The sequence below is a fragment of the Lepisma saccharinum genome, chromosome 1 (genome assembly GCF_977018435.1).
Source record: "Lepisma saccharinum chromosome 1, izLepSacc3.1, whole genome shotgun sequence".
In the NCBI taxonomy this organism is placed as follows: domain Eukaryota; kingdom Metazoa; phylum Arthropoda; class Insecta; order Zygentoma; family Lepismatidae; genus Lepisma; species Lepisma saccharinum.
The window spans coordinates 24,364,275-24,385,285 of NC_139229.1; the positions used below are offsets into that span (position 1 = coordinate 24,364,275).

A 21,011-nucleotide genomic window follows, 5' to 3' on the forward strand; every position below is an offset into this window, starting at 1 on the left:
ATGGCAACTGTTCATGCGATCCCTCTCCCATTCGATATTGCAATAAAAACACGATTGTCTCCCCTAGCGGTTAGTTTCCAAACAAGCATAGCGTGAGCTGATTTCGGAATCCATCTTGAATTGCACGATCGCCATGGAGAAGGATTAGAGTTCCGCGTTGTCTCCGGAGATTGTTAATGGCAAAAGTCACAGAGAAGTGCGTGGTAAACAACGATGCTGCTAAAACGTGAGGCAGTGGCGTACTTATGATTTCATTTCGGGTAGGAGTTGCGTAAGTGGCTTTTTCTAGGAATGTTCGTATTAGGAACGGCGAGATCCGGTTAAAATTCGTATCCCAGCCAGGATATCGGATATCTGCATATTTGGATAACACGGATAGTGCAAGGGTGACCTCTGAAGACTCAAATGTCAACCTAACTTCCACGTAGTACACTCGGGACTGCCTTCTTGCGGACTAACGAGCCTTTGTGGCGCTCATGTTGGACCCGTGTTTGCGACTGTCTATTTATTCATCTTATTACCTACCAATCACCCTCATCGTCGAGGCCTTCCCCGCTCCCCGATGGCATAGAGGTAACGTCGTCGCCTTGTAATCAAGGAGTCCTGTGTTCGATACCCATTGGATCCCACTTTAAGCTAGGCTGTAATATTTTTTTATTATTATTATTTGCAAGCTTGTTTCAAGAATTTGCACTGTGGGGAAGCCTTTGGTCCTTTAGCTATGGAATCGGTACACATTTCGCACGAGCGGCTAGGGACAGCATTAGCACCGTGGAAAAAATATGCTACCAGCACCAAACCTAGGGTGACCAGACACATACATTCAAAAAAGAGGACAGAGCTTGGCGAAAAAGGAGGACCAAGCCATAAGAAACAGGACACAGAAAAAAAAATCGCAACCCATTTGTGATTACTCTTAATTTAATAAAATAATCTTATCTTACCGACACTTTGCTCACAGATACTTCTCCGATGATCTTTTCCAATAATCTCCTCTTACCGCAATCTATTCTTTAACACCTGACAATAATAACTAAGAATATCTATAATTTGAGATTGAGTTTTGGTATGTAGTTCACTTTATGCACACAACGGCTAATCGGGCCTGGACCTACAGTTTAAAGTGCGATCCGAACCACTATGTGCCTCAAGTCTATAATTGAGTTTTGCTTCTTTTCCAATTCTTGGATTTTAGAATGAAATATCCCCATAGGTGAATGCAAAGCTTTGCTTAACCCTTAACAGGAAGTATGATTTTTTATTACATAATTGGAAGTATGTGTCTGACAGACACGGAACGCCGAAACTTTTGTTTCCTTGCAAAGTATTACATAGATTTATTCTTATAATCTAATATTATAAAATTTATTTCAAAATACATACACAACGCAAGTGCTACGTAAGAAAAAATAACTATTATTGAGAAAAACTTTTCTTTTTTTATGAAAATGCAACTTTGTTTGTCTCCTTCCGTGTTTCTCTTGTTTCAGAGTCGTCAAATCAGAGGCAGAGTAACAAAATTTAGAAACGCTTCACTGACATAGCTGATCTAAATATGGGTCTACCCATAGAATCAGTAGAAAATAGGAAAACCATATCCTCATGTCCAGACTTACAAATTGATGTAAGCATAAAAAGAGCTAAAAGTCCCTTTATTTCACACTTATGAGTTGGTCTGTAATTGCTCTTTTGATGCTCTTTGACTTTAATTCTTGTTTTCTCTAATTTTACATTTGTCCACAACAGAATATGATCAATAATGTCGTCATCAAAAATTAGAGACCAAATATCTTCCATTTGAGGATTTTCACCTAAATTTCTAACAATCTTTGTCAAGCTTGGAATTCCTCGTATTATATTTTGACGAGGAACACGTCTAGTCTTTGTTGGTTCTTTAGATTCCCAAGAATATCATCCTTCCTTACCTTGAAAGAAAGCTGGAACGTCATTCTCTTTATTTGTCCTGCAACTTACAGACGAAATACTAGCTTCGATATTACGACAATCTTCATCATCAGTGGAAGAACCATATGTCACAAGAATGAACATGGAGTCCACATCGGAATCATCATCAGAAAATAGATCTTCCATCTCCTCTTCTAGCCCGTCTTCTTCTTCCATTTCTTCCCACATTTTTGAAACCTTAGCGCAAAAATTGGGTTCACCCACTTTCGCTACATCGCTTAGTTTCCTTTTCCTTGATGTAGAAGGTCCTTCCTCCATTATAACTAAGTTCTAATCATCAACATCAATAATACTTGTGTGCAAGAAAACTCCACTACTGGAAGTATGTGTCCAAGGGACACGCAAAAAAACTTACGTTATTGGAAGTATGTGCCTCTCAGACACGGTAGGTTACAAAAAAGGTCTTATCAGCTAACACACAAGCGCGACCGACAACAATGAATCACACCACCAAACTAAGAAAAAAAAATTATGAAGGTATTGAGGAGCTCGCTTCACAGAAACATCCAGGGTTGCCAGCACAACGAAAAGAAAAACCATGCGTGTCTGTCAGACACATACTTCCTGTTAAGGGTTAATTACTACCAGAACACTGAATTAAAATTTTAAGTTCAGATTGGAACAAGAAATATGATTTTTAATGCCGAGAATATTTCTAACACTCTTTCAACAGCAGGGAAGAATGACAACAACTTTACACTCTTCTTCATATTCGTTTCTTCCATCCTTAAAAGCTACAAATTTTCTTACGAGATCATTGTTGAATTTACACTTTCGCTTCTGTATTTCACAAAAGAAAATATTACTTAATAATCAAAATTCTCACTACGCTTTTCTGCATCGCGTATGTATAACTCGAAAAGAAACTGGACAAACATCATGCGTTCCCCGCTCAGAGAGCCATGCAACGAGTTAGATTAATACTAATGACTCATTCGGGCAAAGTGATCGTGGTTCAGCTCTCAAATGCTCAGTGAGCATTGTTCGAATATTTAACGCGACCAAAGTGATATACTTCAGACGTAAAATAACAAATTATGATTATTAGGTGTGGAAGCATTTTCTATGCAGCACATTTTCTATGATGGATGCTATACTCTTTCCAAAAATGAGGACATTTACAGATTTATCGTGCCGATTATTGTTGTGGATTATTAAAATGTTCAAAAACGTCCAGTAGCCCTTCCAAACAGCCGAACAGCCGCCTGCAGCGAATGGAAAACGAAATCCCGACAATTTAATTCGTAAAAATGAGAATGGATCTTATAAGGGATTGTTGACGTTAGAGGACAGGTTCCGCGCGATTGTTGACAGTTGATTGAAGCAGCAAACAAAAGGAACGATGTTTTGGCATTCTTTCCTCTTACATTTCTCCAGCGTTTCAGTCCGAACTTTGCAACGTGGAAGTTGCATAGCAACAAATATGCTCAAGAACAAGTTTACCCCCAAAGGATGCATTCAGTAAATAAAATCCGACTACGTTCTGCCTTCATGTCGCCCCGGCGTCCGTGAAACAACATCGTACCCCCCTGGAGCCGCCGGTGGTTCTACGGATCACCAGGAGGGGGCCAAAAAACCAAGATGGCGCAGCTCGTGGAACAAACTGAAGTTCGAGGTGCGATTCGCCTTTTATTTTGGAAAGGAAAAATTGTAAAAGAAATCCACGATGAACTTGTGACGGTGTACGAAAGGAATGCTCCAACATATGCCACAGTGGTAATGCACGTTGAAGGTTCCAGTGTGTTGCAGCAAGTCTGCATGATGAAGAATGCAACGGACGGCCTTCTCTCTTGGAGGAATCCAGAAATGTGAAGAAAGCGTAGTCCCTCATGCTCTTATACCGTCGCATTACTATTGCAGCTATCGTAAGGGAGGTGAACATTAGTTGGGGGGGTCAGTATTTAACATAATACATAACCAGAGCTAGGAATTTTAGGTGCTGCACCTTAATTTTTTTTTTGTGAAAATGGGTAAAAAAGTGACTCATCCCCAAAATAAGCATGTATTGAACTCTACTCATGGTGTTTCGGTTGCACCTTTTTGCACCTTTTTCACAATCTCAGAACCTTTTCCACCTTTTTCACATTCTCAGAACCTTTTGCACCTTTTTGCCCATTTTGCATCTTTATCATTTTTTTTTAATACAGCTCACACGCTGTTTAACCACACCCACATTCGCGAAACTTCCACTACCACCCTCTCCCATACTCACTAGATGGGGTACATGGTTAAAAGCTGCAGTGTTTATTTGCAATTATTTCCATACAATATCGAAATTTTTAGATGCTTTGCCTAGTGATTCCTCATCTGTAGAAAAAGCCAAAAAAACTTGCACTTAAACAGGAATTGCAAGATGAACTGTATATTGTACATGGCTTCTCTTTCCTTACTACTGCAAACACAAAACTGGAGGAGCAGTGTCCTGAAAAGGAAGCACAGTGTGCTGTTTTGATGTGCAACGAGAGCTGCAAGGGGTCGGGAAAGAGAAGTTAGATCAAAGTTTAGCCAAAAGCCCTGATGTTCAAGAAATTGCAACCAACAAGGATGTGGATTACGGGTTGAAAACAAAATACGCACCACTTGTGTCTGTTGACGTTGAACGTTCTTTTTCAACTTACAAGTATCTGCTTAGTGACCGCAGATGTAGCCTCACTCAGAAGAACAGGAATTTTGAATGTAATCTATTTTAACAGTTTTCTAGATGACTAATTCTAAGCAAGTAAGAAGAAGCATGTTTTCCTTTATGTCGCTTTCTAATGTATCAGAGAATTTTCTTTTCTTAGTTATATTAAACGATTTAAAACCAGAGAATACTCTGTGTGTTTATCCAGACAAGTTGAATCATATGTGTATGCACTGCTCACAATAAATTTTACATCTGAAAATTAGCACCTATTTTAGCACCTTTTTTGTACAAAAATTGGCCCCTTTTTAGCACCTTTATTGGCAAATTTTTGCACTTAAAATCCCTAGCTCTGTACATAACATGCTGACTGAAGGAGTGCAGCTTCTCCACGACAACGCCCCCGCCCATTCCGCTCAGGAGACGGTGACTCATGCAGCCACTAAGGGTTTTGAAATTCTCCCTCACCCTCCGTATTACCCGGACCTCGCACCCAGCGACTCCTTACTATTTTTTCCAGAACTGAAGAAGCCCCTGCGTGGGAGTTGCACAGTTCTCAAGAATGACTCGCATGCTTAAATAAATCTCAGATTGTACTTACATCTTGATACAACAGAGCACAGACACAACCTCACACGATGGGGAAATGTGTGCAGAAACTACAACGCACGGATGCAATATATACCTGTGATTAATTCGCAGTGTTGTACAAGAAGGAATGATCGGCAGGTGTCAGAACAAATTATTGTATTTTTCCCCCCTTTTCCTCTATGGAAGTACACTCTTCTATTGTTGCTCCGAACACATTCCTGTGGCTGGCAATTGTACTTCAGACACCTGAGTAAACGGCATGAAGACATTACTGATGACGAAGCAGCTCTGTTGCTAAGTCTATGTTGGAAATTCTAAATTATATTAGCTTTCTTTCATTATCAGATTTCGATGATATTTCTTTCCTAGCTACTATGTAACTTTATGGGTGATCTATGACCTTATTATTTGCATCATAGTCTATAATACAACAAAATTATATTGAGAAGACAATGGTTGTTAAGTGCTTGTAAAATGTTTGATTTATTAATGTGTCTGTCATACTTGATTATCAACACTCATTTGTTTGTAAAGCTGTTTTCAGGTTAATATGGAAGAGCATACACATCTTACCTCAATAATATAACGAGTTGTTACTGAGCGTGCTCATAATATTTATTATTCAAAATGAACGTCTGCATACTAATATGTCATTAGTGTTAATCATACCAACAAAGGTATCCTACTTAATTTTAGCAAATGCAGCAGTAAGCTGTTTGTATCAAACGTCATCACCTTTATTACGACATATAAATTGAAAGTGTAGAAAAGCTAAATACACTGTTATTTCTTAAAATTTGAATATGTTACAATCGTACGTGCAATGTTTGTGGTTGAGTTATGCAGCTCAACTGCACACATTGATAATGTAAAATTTTAAGTGAATTCGAAATTATTTGCCACACTACTGTTCACGGAAACTCAGTGTGTATTTGCACATAAAATGATCTCATCGAAGATTGTCAAAGTCTATTAGTACTTGAGAGCTATTGCACGCAAGGTTCATAAACGTATGACGCTATCAGTAAACTGTAACAATGGTGGTGCACTGATAGAACTCTAGTAGTAATTAAAATGTTGTGAAATAGTTGACGTGGTGCTGTATTTGGCCATTGCCATGCTCCGTAGAGTCGCATTACTTTCCCAACATATTCAGACGAGCTAGCGAGCCTACCAACAGCTTGGAGCCTGAGCAAGAGGGTTAGCGATAGGCGTTGCGTTAAGATGATGTCAGCATCCAACTTGCGGATTGGCAACTGCAGGAGTTGTGACCCGCTTCCAAGTTGGAAATGCATAAGAGCCAGAGATGTTACGGGAACAATTTCACTCTACGAGTATGGTATTTCAAAAACTTCCAGTGGGGCAAAGGTAAGGGAGTAACTACTCTTGAAGGATTCAGATATTATATAAATTATATTGGCAGTTGTCAAAGTGCCATAAATTAGCAACCAGAGGGATGGGGATACAGTAACCCTTTCCAATATCCCCCTGCTCAATACTAATGAACAATTAACTATTATGATTAGAGGAAAGTCACCAAAACAGATATGCCATTTAACTCAGAGTTGGAGGAGGAAAGAATAACCGAATAGATGCAGAATACATGAATTCCATGGCCAAGTATAAGCTGTGTAACAAAGTCTTTTACAACAACATTTTGTTCACAAAATAGTTTGCACGAAAGGTAAAATTATGCCATCTGAGGAAATGGGTTCCTAAACCGACATACCTGTTTAAATAAGGAATTAAATTACAAAGCAATACAAACCAATATATGTGATAATATTTTAAAAGCTTCTATTAGAGAATAAAGCAATTCCTTTAATCAACATGAAAGAAAATGTAATTTCTTTGGACTATTTAGTCCTCATTGGCAACACAAATAAAGTCATATTCAGAAATCACAGACGTACAGGTTATGTTTCCACACTTATCAACCACGAACCGCAAGACAGTCTCCATTTGACTCTTCTTTTTCATTTATTCACCTACAGCTGTCTTTTAGGGAACCCAAATATTGACGTATGTCGGTTTAGGGAACGACGCCATTAACAACATAGTCTCAAAAATCTGCAACATATTCACAACTAAAAGAAGTACATGCTTGTAATCGTTATTCTATCTGCAATAAAGTGATAAAACGGTGAAAGTTTAATCACACTTCCAGAATGAATAATATAGTACTATTTACAGACAATAAAAAGTATTGAAAACAACCGAAAACAAAAATCCCTCCATACCAAAAAAAAACAGTCACCAACGCTCGTTTCGCTAGTCGCACAGTATCTTGGGAGCCTAAAGAATAGAGTTACTCCGTTACCGTGAGGTGACAGTACCTCTGAGCTGTGAAATGGGCTGTATCGGTTTAGGAGCCCTGTGTCAGTTTTTGGTGACTTTCCTCTACTACTGAAGCAAGCATGTTACTGTTTGGCCGTTCTTACAAACCAGAAATAATATAACAGTAACAGGGTAAAACAAACCTCACAATGAAGCCCACATTGACGCACATCACAAGGTCCCACCTTAGTTCACTCCTCCCGGGAACCAGACAGCGGCGGCGCCAGGATTGATTATCTAGGGTGGCTGAGGGGTGTGGAATGAAATTTAGGGGTGCAACGTTGAAAATGAAGAAAACATGAAATATGCATGCATGTTTCAGTCCTTAAATCAAAAATCAATCAACTTTTAGTAGCCATATATGATAATATGAATAGAATAGAATAGTCTTTTTATTTTATACTAATGAAACTGAAGAATACTAGCGACTTGCTTCATGTTTGCCTGATTTTATCAACAACGACGTTTGGAAATTTGAAAAGAACTGCTTATTCAAGGGAGGCCAATGACATGTATGGACGACTGGAGGATTTTTTCCATGGAAAGGCAAACAATTCTTAACAACAATTCTGAAGAAAGAAAGACAAGGTCCGTTGATCTTTATAAACTGCCGACAGTGCAGGAAAATAAATGCGGAATACCTTTGAAAGTAGGATCAATGCTGTAAATGTTGTTGTAAATATTATTGTAAATAATAACAGCAGTCTCACTTCAGTACCTAACATTCGGCCCTCAATATGACATGACATAATATGACGCTGTAAGAGGTAATGTTTTCCGTAGAATATAGGTTTTGGATAAGGGGTGCTGAAGGGGGTGCAGAAGAAAATTGAGAGGTGCGCCCCCTGGCGCCGCCCCTGGAACCAGACCTCCTGAAACTCCCCTCTAAATACGTTCTTGTTTGTAAACTCTACTTTCGCTTGGGAGGAAAGCAGAGCAAATTGCTTTGACGTGCCGCAAGCACGGATGACTTTCACAGCTAGCGGCTGATGAGAAATCGCCACCCGACACTCCACGCTTTGAATAATGATGAATCTTTCCTGTTGTTGCGGCTGCAGTTACAATGAACTTGCAACGTCGTGTTGTTACCGAGACGAGCAGATCTCCATGCCGGACTGGTTAGCGCAGCGCGCTACAACCCCAAGAATCCCGGATTCGAATCCCGGCCTGGGCATGGGTGTTCTTTATGAGTGACCCTTCATTTCAATTCAACATTTTAATTTTTAACCTTCATATTAAATTTTCAAAATGCAATTCAACATTTTAAAGTTGGATGCCATCTTGGCGAAGATATTCTTCATTTATTTACAAAAACGTGTAGGTGCACACAATACGCATTACAGTTTGTAAATACGGCAAAATAAAAGCACTTGCTTGAAGTATTAAATATATATTCAATACAGTGGCGTCGCCAGAATTTTTTCTTGGGGAGTGCTCAAGGGTGCATAAAATATATTTTGGTGGGCTCTGGTTTGGTGGTCATGGCCAGGGCCGGCGCTGGGAATTTTTCAAGGTGGTGCGACGTTTCATGAACGTTGTGCTGTACTGGAGCATTCTTGTTCATGGCTCAAATTCATACTTATAATGCAATTATTACAAATATTTTATATGCAATTGTTATTAGTCTTTAAAATTCGGCACATAAATTTCCTGTATTTTGTAAAAAAATAAAAATAAATAAAAAGTGAAATAAGCTTTCGTCGGTTTAAAGAAAAGCTTCTCTAGGCTTTTACAAGACAAACAAAGCTTGTAAACGTAATAATGGAAAAATTATATTCAACTGATAACGTTAAAAAAAATATTTAAATTACCAAAACTCATTTAGTCACAGTTACATGAATAGTAAAAAGAATTCTAGAATAACCATTTGGATCTCAAATTTATTCAATTATTTTTTCCTATTTATGTAGGTTTACTCATTGTTTTTACATGTGTTAAAAGTTTAATTTGATCAATCTGGGGCACGTAGCCTAATCATTTTTCGCACGTTAATTAAAGGAAACCAACGTAATGGAGAATCTACGTAGAAACGTTCTTCACTTTTGAAGTGATACTGAGTTATGTTAGTCAATTGTTAAGACCGCTTTGTGTGCTTTATACTATAATTATAATAACTGGTAACTATTTACCAGCTTGATACTTTGCGTTATCTAAATAATATATATCATGTATTCATTCTGTTTGGGTGGGCAGACGGATGGGTTGGCTGAGACTATTTTAAGGTGGGCTAGAACCTACCCTCGTCCACCCAGTGGCGACATCCCTGATTCGATATAGTAAAATATGACTATAAATTTAAGGCTTTTTTTTAAAAAAAAATGTATGTCTACATACCGACAGCAGGTAATGTAAAAATAATTAAAAAACTTGCATGGCAAGCAAAGTTCAAATAGGTTCTATTTAGGCAAGAATTTACGCTTGTATCTATTATGTTTGTGAACATTCTCAGGACAATCTTATTTGATGGCCCAGCATTAGTTTGCCATCATATGCTTGTCCCAGCGCCAAGGGTGCCCGTAGGATTTTTTTCGCAGTGGGGGTAGGGTCATAGAAATTTTTATTATTATTGCTATTATTACTACTCTTTTTTTCCTGTTATTTTTGTTACTACTAGTACTACTACAACTACTGTTTTTTTTACATACATTTGTAATTTCCATATTCTGTATATCGTCCTCCTCCGTGGCTGTGCGGTCTAAGGCACCATGCTTTGGGAGGCGGTTGCGGGACGGTATAGGTTTGATCCCGGGTTCAATCTCCGGGAATTTTCGGCCTGTGTATAGGACCGGTGGCAACCCACCATCTTGAGGAAGTTAGGGAGCTCCGAGTGAGTGAGCGTAATCCGGTCGCGAAGACCTACAACGGCTGGGGGTTGGTCGGGCCGCGTGGGAGGGAGACCAGCAGTCGGCAGGTAAGCCAGGGTCCAATATTGGGCTGTAGCGTTATAGGGTTACTCTTTTTTATATTCTGTATATCTATCAGTGGCGAAGCTAAGGCGTAAATACTGGGTAGGCTGAAAAATCTGTTTATATTTGTTTATACAGCAGGTAAATGCGTCGATTCTTGTTGGTCGCAAAAGTATCAATTACTCTTTCCTTGAAGCCTTGATCAAGAGAAAGTTCTCTAACCAGTTGTTTTTTTTTCAATGACTATTGTACTGAGAGAACTTTATCTTTCATTTTTCATTGAATTACAGAGATAATTTTTTACTCTCTTGAGGGTGCTCATACTTCGTTCGGAGGAAGCTGTTGTAACAGGGAATGTCAAGACCAACTTGATAAGTTGTGTTACTTCTTTGTAGATTGTTTGAAGATCATTGCTAACTATGAATTTTAGAAGATCTACAGGAGGTAAATGCTTTTCTTCATAAGCATAGATAATCTTTAAATCATTTTCTAATCGTTCTTTGTTGAAAAATGGATATGTGGACAGAAGGTTTTTTTAATTTCATCACAGGAAAATGTAGTTTATATCCCCCAAAGCTATTTTGGTCTAGCAATTCAACAAATTTTATCATTTCAAGATCTCCAAAACGTATTTCCATTTGTACAGTCAGTGTGTCCAAGATTTCGTAGGTTAAGCATCTGAGAGCCACGAAGTCTTGTTCACTTACATTTATTTCACTGCAAATTCTCTTAGAGTTTTCAACACATAATTTCACAGTATTATATTTTTATAACATAAATACACTATGTGACACACACACAAACACACGCGCGGATGCACTTGAAGTAAATTAACATTCAACAATGCAGCGCGTGAACGACGCATTTTGCACAAGAAGACTAGAAGCACTTTGCACAAGAAGACTAGAAGCACATCAGGTTGGTTCTGAGGCTAGCCGCTTTCACCCAGGAAATCGGCAGTCCTCTCCCCTTACCCTCCCCTTCCACCTACACAGAGCTCATGCTGTAGCTGCCTTTTAAACGTGAGGCTTTTCGTCAAAAACCTCACAGTTCGGACCGAACGCGCTCTCCTCTTTCTCGCTTGACTGACGAGATATCTGGAAGGCTCGGCGGAACCAAACGTTCGGATTACATAGTTTAATTCGTTTTAACGAACTTTGATTGTTACAGGGTACAAGAACATTTTAATTTCAACATTTTTTGGGTAGGCTAAGCCTCAAAAGCCTCATAGGAGCTTCGCCACTGATATCTATATACAATTTCCATAACTGTATACTGAAAAAAAGCTGTTTTTTATTGTTAGATAATCAGTGTAAAATATACTGTAACCGTATTTCTAATAATAATAATAATAGATGCTATAATTTAAGGCTTGTAAGTCACAAAAAACAGCATTTTTTTTTAAAGTATCGCTATAATTTCACCATTCGAATTGCAGTAACTCTTTCCAGAAGAGGCCCCCCTGACCCCTCCCTGCGGACGCCCTTGATAACGCTCTTCCATAGACTTCAGGTTTTGACAAAAGCGCTCTCCTTGTTTGAACTTCTATGTGCGAACCGTTGGCTGTACGCACTACATGTTGATTCACATTGGTTATTCTTTTGACAAATGTTTGAAAATATGAAAACAAAAACAAACAAACATATATATATTGCACAATGTTGGTTCCACAGTCCACGTATGCTAAGGTTACTTTGTGCGGTTTCTTCGCTCTTATCGGTATCCGCTATCGCCTTTCCTCGTAGTTCTCTCACTTCCCACAAATATCTCCCCACTCGTTGCACTATCTCACTTATGATTCCTCTTCCATCTTCTACCACTTCCATTATTTCCCTCCCTGTTACGTTCTTAACCCACTTGTCTCGCAAATAACACGTAGAGGGAGAGACGGACGAGCGCGAAGAACCAGGTAGGAATTCTATCGCTGTCGTCTGCTTCAGAAGGCAGGAAGGGTCACATGAACCAATCACGGTAGACCGACCTCTGATGCTCCGTAAGCTGGCATATGAGAGAGCATTTACGCGCGTGCTGTAGACATCGGAGCTTTCCCTCCAGAAAGGCAGCAAGGAATATAGTCTTTTACGCCGAACCTGCTCGGCGTCCGGCCAGGAAAGACATTGAAAAAAGATGCTAGAACGAGTGTTGAGAGTGGAGCGTTGAAAGCGGATTGCGAAAAATAGCTATTATAATGCCATGAAGGTCAAACATATATGAAATTAGTCACAGCATTTACGCATTTTTGAAATTTTAAATCTGGGAACGCCGGGCGTACGGGCGTAATATAACGCTACGCCACTGGTGGCAGTCCCCCCGTGTCTATGCATGTAGAATGCAGACAATCGTTTACGAGCAGACACAAATAACAAGGGAAGTATAGATTAAAAACCTAGTATCCTCACGTTGTGGAGCGCAACAGTAACCTTTACATCACCTTGTACAATCACAGTAGCCAGCAATACTCGTCATTCAGTACATTCCCAGTCACCAGCAAATAACACCCTCTCATTGTATTATCCACGCTACACAACCCAACAGAAGAATCAAGAAGAATACCGACTTACAAGGCCACATTATTCAAAATTACAGGGCGTTTCTCCTTTGCAATTTAAGAGCATGAGATAAGATCAAAATTATCATCATGACTCACAGCACCTGATGGAATGTTTGTTCCTTGTTGCATAAGTAAGTAAACAAGATTGCTTGCAGCAGAATAGCTTGAAATTTATCTCAAACATTCCGATAATGCCATATCTTTCTGTTCTCCGATTTGCGTGATGTCAACATCTCTTCCAGTAGTACACGATGGACTGCATTCTACAGACTAACGACGCTCTGGCGCCTGGGTTTGCAGTCATGTGTTGGGCATTCATCCATCACATCGTATAAACATCCATCTCGATCGTCGCGATGAGCCAAAATAGGCAGAAAAGCGACGTGAAATAACCTAATTCAATGAATCAATCAATCCATGCTCTCGATTTGCTAGCCCCATTCTGAGTTGGCAACATTTATTTCGAAAGGAGGTGGAAAAATGAATTGTGGAAATAACAAAAACCTTCAATTAGGTAACAAAAGAAATTAAATGAGCATTAAAAGTAAAAAAAACACAAAGTTTAGAAAGAGAAGAATAGACACTTAAGTGAGATAGACGATGGAAAATTTGATAAGTAGGCTCCGGATATGTGCGAGTAATTACATATTTTCTCCTTAGGATGTTGCAAAGCTGGAATAATAAATATTGACGAATTGCGATGTTAGAAAAGACATACAGGCATTTTACGCTACTAGTACTGTTTCTTTAGTTTTTGTTGACTAATCTATATTTCACTGTGGGTCACAGACAATGAAAATAAAATTTCTCTACAAAATCGGTAACTTTTGTATGATTGTGACAGGTCTGCCATCTTACGTTAAATAAATTTTGTTGTAATTCATGAAAAGTACATTGCAGAAATCGATCGTGGATTCGAATCCCGGTGTGGGAATAGGTGTTATATGTGCGTCTCATCTTCAACTTCGCGATATATAAAAGTGACAGAAAAGCAAAGTAAAATAAACCAGATCAAACAAGCATGAGAAATCAAGGCTCTATGTGAACCATGTTCTTCACTATTTCCAGTGTCGGCGATTAGTGGGGACGTGGGGGCAGTTGCCCTCTCCACTTTTTGTCCTCGCACTATGGTCTCTTAATGCTAAGCCTTCCAGTTTCGACACCCAATCGCCGTTGGCTAGACTATTGCCATACATCTCGTACAATTTCTGTTGATTCTGGGAATAGTGATTGCGTCAGTCGCCCTGGCGGAATTTCCGAGAAATACGCTTGAACGTAATAATTGCATAGTGATGATGGAAATGACAGAAAAGTAGGGAGAAAATGTTATTACATGTATTTCTTTTTTACATATTTCAGTGATATTTATATTCATGTTTCGCATATTTTGGCTAGACCAAAAAACTGACCAGGAAAGAGGGCACTGAAAGATAAAAAAATAGACACTAAGAAGAACAGAGGCTAAATCAGGAAAGTAGACACCAAAAGAGAATAGATGGTGCTAAAAAAGATAAGTTTGGGTAATAACAGCAAAGTGGACACAAACATAAGTAAAAAAAGGGCATTAAATAATTAAAAAGGGGCACAAAAAGAAAAAAGTAGGAACTAAATATCTATTCAAAAAATTAAAAATGGACAAATAAGAATGGTTGATTGATTTAGGTTAATTTACGTCGGTTTTCTGCCTCTTTTGGCTAATGGCAACGATGAGTGATGATGTGACATTGATGAAGTGACTGACGAAGAACACCCATGCCGGGTTCGAACCTGGGACCTCTGGCGTCGTAGCGCGTTGTGCTATCACTCCGCAAATGAGGTCGGCCCTAACAAAAAGGAAATGGACCTTAAATGAAAAACAAGGGGAACAAGCTTAAAATCACTAATATTTCTCGTATTCAATCGCGACGATGAATGATGAATATATGTGAGAAACAAAGCATTGACGTTACGCATTAAGAAGTATTCGAGCCAAGGTTCATAGAACGTTGTGCTAACCACTCTGACACAGAGGATGGCTAAATTGTTCTAAATTAAACTAACTCTCCAGCCTTCTTAAACCCGAAGGTTTATGGCTGCAGCAACACAAGCCTTCCATCTGTCCCTATCCTGTGCAAGTTCAACCAATCTTTTCCATCCTTATCGATTTCCTTTAGGTCCATCTTAACATTATCCCTCCATCTTCGTCTTGGCCTTCCTACAGGTCTCTAACCATCAGGTTTCCCAACAAGAATTCTGTAAACTCTTCCTTCCTCCTAAATGAATATGATTTTAAACTGCAGGAGGCACTTACTACGAACTACTAGAAAGCGATCACGATCTAGTAAAATTTAAAAAAAGAGCAGGAATACAAATGAACTCACATGCTTCAAATTCAGCCTCATTCTTTTCGAGGAAGTTGTTCATAATTTCCAAGTTCCTGAGCACAATGAATAATCAGGCACTAGTAACACTGAAAATAAGGATCATTAGAGCTAAGCGCTGTCATCATAACTGCGAACGTGGACATATTTAGTCTATTCTGTCGTAAGAATGTCACTGACACAATAGTTTCCCCTGGCGTCAGCAATGTAATACACCAAATGAAACGGACGGGCTGAAGGTCGCACGAACTCTCTGCTCGTAAGATCTTATCACTGGTATCCCATGCATGGACTCTTGCGTAAAGGTAATATAGGTAATGTTATAGGTACTCAATCAAAATTCATTGTCTGTCAAGAGATGGGATGGGGGTAAAGATTGACAACAATTTGTATGATAGTGGCCTATCCAATATTATAATAATGATAATAATGGACGTCGAGAGGGGATCAAACCGGTTCGTTGACTCCCCCCCCGGATATTGGCATCGATCATTTCAAGTTACAATACAGCAGAAAGTTTGTTATTTTATTGTTAATAAAATTGGAACAACCAACGTAAAAATTGCATTAGATCACAAACTTTAAGTGTACAATATTGTACCGTCACGGTCACTTCTTGGTTGTAATAAACTCATTTACTTCCAATGGATTCGTAACAGGACAGTACGTACAGAGCGACCACAAGGAAAAAAAAACCTTGGACGGTACTCAAGATACTCGACGCGCCCCTGATGAACACAATAACAAACCAAGTTGAAGAGTACTGGAATCTTTATTTCCAGAAACAAAAAACACTGCGTGTTTGCAAATATTTTTAATATCTGCTTATCTTGGGGGGATTTTGGGAGACAGAACTGCCTTGCTTCTCCTAAAGTTGGCGTCCTTGGTCTACCACAATCTCGAAACTAATTGCTAATGATTTCGGATTGTTGATGAAGTCAGCCATTATTCCAAAGTAAAGTCCCTGTGAAATTCCAGAATAATGTCGTTAAAGAATCATTAATACCGGAAGAATAACAACAGCTGACACTTTAGATAACAAACATAATTATTGAAAATTTCTCAAGAGCCATGGACAAGGTTTTCCAGAATGGCCAAAGATGGCGTGATTGTGCAAAGTTTGCCTAAGGTAAAGAGTAGGCTGAACGTCACTACCTTAGCCTCATTTCTGTCATCAACTGATTAGATTTTCTCAAGTTCGATTGTTCCTGATATTGTTGTTAATGCTACATGTCAACTCTGACAAGCGGAATATTTCTTAATTTAATTCCCTTTAAGTATTGAAGTATTTATTAAATGTAAGGTACAGAACAGATAGTTGGTAAAATGGTTCCTTTACTGGATGGGCAAATTTGTGAACATTGATATACATCTTGGCTATCTTAACAGCACATTTACCACTTCGTCTGGTGGCAGAGGTTTATCCAGAAATCTCAATTTGAGGGGTGTACATTTGTTTTAGGGAGTGCATGGGTAAATTAAGCTCAATATTCATATTGGCTTTCGTGAAAATAAAATTAGGGGTTTGTGTAAATAAATCACAGTGTGGTAGGATAGTTCTCATCCTTGTTCTATATTTCGGCTTCAACAGGTGATCTTTGCGAGTGTCCCTTCATCAATTTCATCATATCACCACTCATCCTCATAGTCGCGATTAGCCAAAAGTGGCAGAAAAGTGACGCTAAGTAACAAAAATCAAATCAATAGATGAAGGTGCAGAACCATGTAAAATATATCGCTTGATGCAAAAGTCCATACTAATTTATTAACAACTTGCTGTTGCAGTGATCAAGTTCTTGCATCACATTAAGTTAGAGATTGTCATTTCATTTATGGTAGCTTTCAAACTGATATTCCAATCCACAGTGGCGGCGATTGGGTTCCAAAACAAGAGGTTAAGGGGGGAGGGGGGTAAAGGTGCCAAAACTGGAGGAGCAAAAACAGTTTACTTTCCCTTCATACATAAGGTTTAGCATAGTGCGGGAGCAAAAGTGGAAAAAAGTGTGGGGGTTACTGCCCCCTAATCGCCGCCACTGCCAATCCAAATAATGAAATCGATTATTACCGAGTATTACAAACATCTTCGATGCATTAAAAAGTAATCGGGAAAAGACCAATGAACCAATGTTGTTGTTAATATTATATAATATGTTTGTTATTACAAGAGTCAGGCGTAGAAAACATAATATATTCAGAATTTGAGTAAAAAGTACGGCTTCTGCCGATACCGATGCTTGAAAATTGTAACAATTAAAAGTTGTTCAAAATATTCGTTAATATAATGTGTGACTATTCCATTCCAATTATATGATATGATATGATATTTGATATTTATTGATATTGGTACGAGCCTTTCGGCTGTGCGTATCTTACAATATTGTTACATAAACACCCCGACCTTAAACATGCACCCCCTTTATCATACATTCAGAAACATTTATAACAGAAACATTTGGAAAATAATTACATACTATGTACATATATAAATAGCAATGTGGTCCTCTTCTTACATTTGAGATTGTTCATTTTCACAACACTGCACTACATGCTCCACCTATGCCTGAGCCACTGCTGTTCCGTACCCTTCACTTTCACTGACTCCTTGCAGCATTTTCCTGCGCTCCCTCCAAACTGCATGTAAATAGGAGCCCAGGGCTTTGATATTTACATTCGTTATACCACTCCTCTCCTCCCTACATATAGCCTGGATGGTCTGCTCAATGTTGTCCCTTGCACTGTCCCCCCATTTGCGTTGTCTGAGGGGTGCCGACCAAACACACTCATGTAGGATGTGAGCCCTCGTCTCCTCTTCGCCGCATAACGTGCAGATGGCACGACCGTCCGGTCCCTTGAGTTTGTGTTGCCTCCACCCCCCTAGCAGGAACCAGGCGAATCCACTTCTTTGCTGGTACGTACACGTATCAATGTATCGTTTTCTCCCCCATTCCACCCACGCCCCTGGCGGTTGTGCGGCGACGAGCGTTACCTTCTCCCTACATTCTGCCATGATGTCTTGCCTGCTACTGTCCACCAATCTCTCCCTTATGATTTGCAACATCCCAGTTTCGCACCTCCCGCCCCTCACCTCTTCCCACAGTTCCCCCAGACCCATTCTGTACAAGTCGTCCTTAATCCCACTTGCCCAGTGGCGTGCGAACCCTTCCTCAATCTGAACTCGCAGACACTGTTCTTTCAGTGAGTCTCCGGCCCCTTGTTCCAGCTTCATCCAGTACTTGAAGCATCTCATCCTCGCTTCGACATCCTCCCTGTGTTTTCCCATATCCCTCAGGACGCCACACGTGCTTGCACTCGTACTGATTCCCAGTATTTGTTTTAAAAACCGCGCTTGTATCTGATTTGCTACTCGCCCCCCTACCCTCCCCCATAGTTCCGCGCCGTAAAATAGGGTTGCTTTCACCGTTGCTTCATAAATTTGGTCCAGCAATCTTACACTGACTGTAGGGACTTTCCGTTGCAGTCGCACTACCTTGCCCAGCCCATAAGAAGCCTTTCCCTTTCTGCCTTCGATGTGCTTTGTCCACTCCCCTGCCATACTCAGCGTGATGCCTAGATACGTGAAACGTTTGACCCTTTCAAGCTCGGAATCCCCATAGGTCCACCGCTCCATTGCTGCGAAAACATAACCTTTCTTGAACGCCATTATTTTAGTTTTTCGTGTATTTACCTTCAACTTCCATGTTGTGCAATATTGTTTAAGTCTGTTCAATCCCCGCTGTAACCCCTGTACTTCGTATGATATTAAAACGAGATCATCAGCATAGAGAAGCATTGGTATCGGTGTCCCGACTATCTCCGGTGTTTCAGCTCCTTCTTCTCCCACGAAGCTAGCAACGTCATTAATAAAAAGAATGAAAAGTAAAGGTGAAAGTATGCATCCCTGCAAGTACCTATTCATTTACCAGCGTTTTGCTTTAATATATTCAAATATTACCAGTGGTGTAGCGTTATAGTACGCCCGTATGCCCCGGCGTTCTCCGATTTAAAATTTCAAAAATTCGTAAATGCTGTAAATATAAAGTAAAAATTGACTAATTTCATATATGTTTGACCTTCATGGCATTATAATAGCTACTCGTTCTAGCACTTCTTTCAATCCCTTTCCTGGCCGGACGCCGGGCTGGTTCGGCGTAAAAGTCTATATATGCCTTGCTGCCTTTCTGGAGGGAAAGCTTGGATCTCTACAGCACGCGCGCAAATGCTCTCTCGTACGCCAGCGTACGGAGCAGAGGGCTACGCTACGTGATTGGTTCATGTGACCCTTCCTGCCTTCTAAAGCAGACGACAGCGGTAGAATTCCTACCTGGTTCTTCGCGCTCATGCCACTCGTGCTATGTGATGCTACAAAACGCAATATTGACTGACGTAACTTTACCAAACTCAAATATATCACTTCTTAATGGCCACTGCATTGTATAATTTATCGCACGAACAGCGATGTGCATTAAAAACTAAAAGATCAACACAACACTGCTCAATAGAAATGTTTAGCATTCATTTGAAAACTTAACATCGAATGGTATCTGGACAAAATTATTTTAAAATGTTTATCAACATTCTCAAGATGTAATAAACAGTGGTCTGAATTACTAATCGGCACTGTTACGTCAGTAGAGTGTATGATAGTTGGATCATCCGCTCACCTCCGTGTCAGAGTGTTTTGCACAGCGCGCCAAGACGACAGAGGCCCCTGATTCGAAACCCGGCGTGAGTACGGATGTTCTTTGTGAGTGTCCCTTCATCAATACCAACACTCATATTCATATTCGCGATTAACCAAAAGTGGTAGAAAAGCGAAGTAAAATAAACCAAATCAATCAGTAGTTGAATCATCCACAACAATGACGTCTACTGTTGTTCAGAGGCGCTTGTGATTCAGGTAGGTTTTATAATGATTTGCGTTATACCGAAAGGTTTAAAACACCAGAGTTCAAAACATTTGTTGCAAAGTGAGGCATCTCATTTTCTAGCTAAAACATGCATGGATGATGTTTTATTGAAAACCAAGCTGACTTCAGGCAAATAAACAATACCTGTGGCGACTAATACCATAAGTAAATTATTAAGCAAGAAGGGGCCGACCCTTCCTTCGGACTTGGCGTTCCCACCCGAAATGCCCATGCTACGCCACTGAATATTACATCAGAATATTAAAATACCTGTTATGTAATCGCAAAGTACAGTCTTGTCACATAATATTGGTACAATATCAATGGTAACTTCGATTTTTGCATAACTTCCAGGATAATTAGTCTCCGCGCTAGTGTCGTGCGGCATTTTTGCATACCCCTTGAACGATCAAAACATCAGAAAAGTATCGGTCGATTTTGGTAAATGAAATTCAGCCGATTCTTTCCGAAAACGATACATCGACATCAGTATCAACTCAGCCCTGAGGCGCCGGAAGCGCGGCAAGAGAACGGAACAATTTCGCTTCCGGCGAGACTTCTGGCACGGAAATTCCGTGCTTCGGTTCCGCGCGTTTCCCTATGGGGTTATTCCTGAGTAAACAAAAAATGATCGATCAGACAATTTCATTATTGATGGCGGGGAAAGAACTTCCGGTTTGGCGAATTTTCCAATGTAAACAAGTGGAATACAGATCGTCACCGACCTTACTTTCTTACAAAAGATCGGAAACAAAATGGATCACTTGATAT

At 39.7% G+C, this 21,011-nt stretch overlaps 1 protein-coding gene across 2 annotated transcripts in view; it reads right to left on the reverse strand.

The window, feature by feature from the left end:
• Positions 1 to 21,011, reverse strand: part of Hexo1 (beta-hexosaminidase 1) — a 39,956-nt gene that overhangs the window by 14,871 nt on the left and 4,074 nt on the right. Inside the window, exon 1 of one of the 2 annotated variants that reach the window (XM_083129613.1) lies at positions 5,190 to 5,214. The exons of the other annotated variant lie outside the window; for it this stretch is intronic. The gene's annotated coding sequence lies outside the window, so the exon portion shown is untranslated. Of the gene's footprint in view, positions 1 to 5,189; positions 5,215 to 21,011 lie in introns of those variants that run through there. 2 annotated transcript variants of the gene reach the window in all.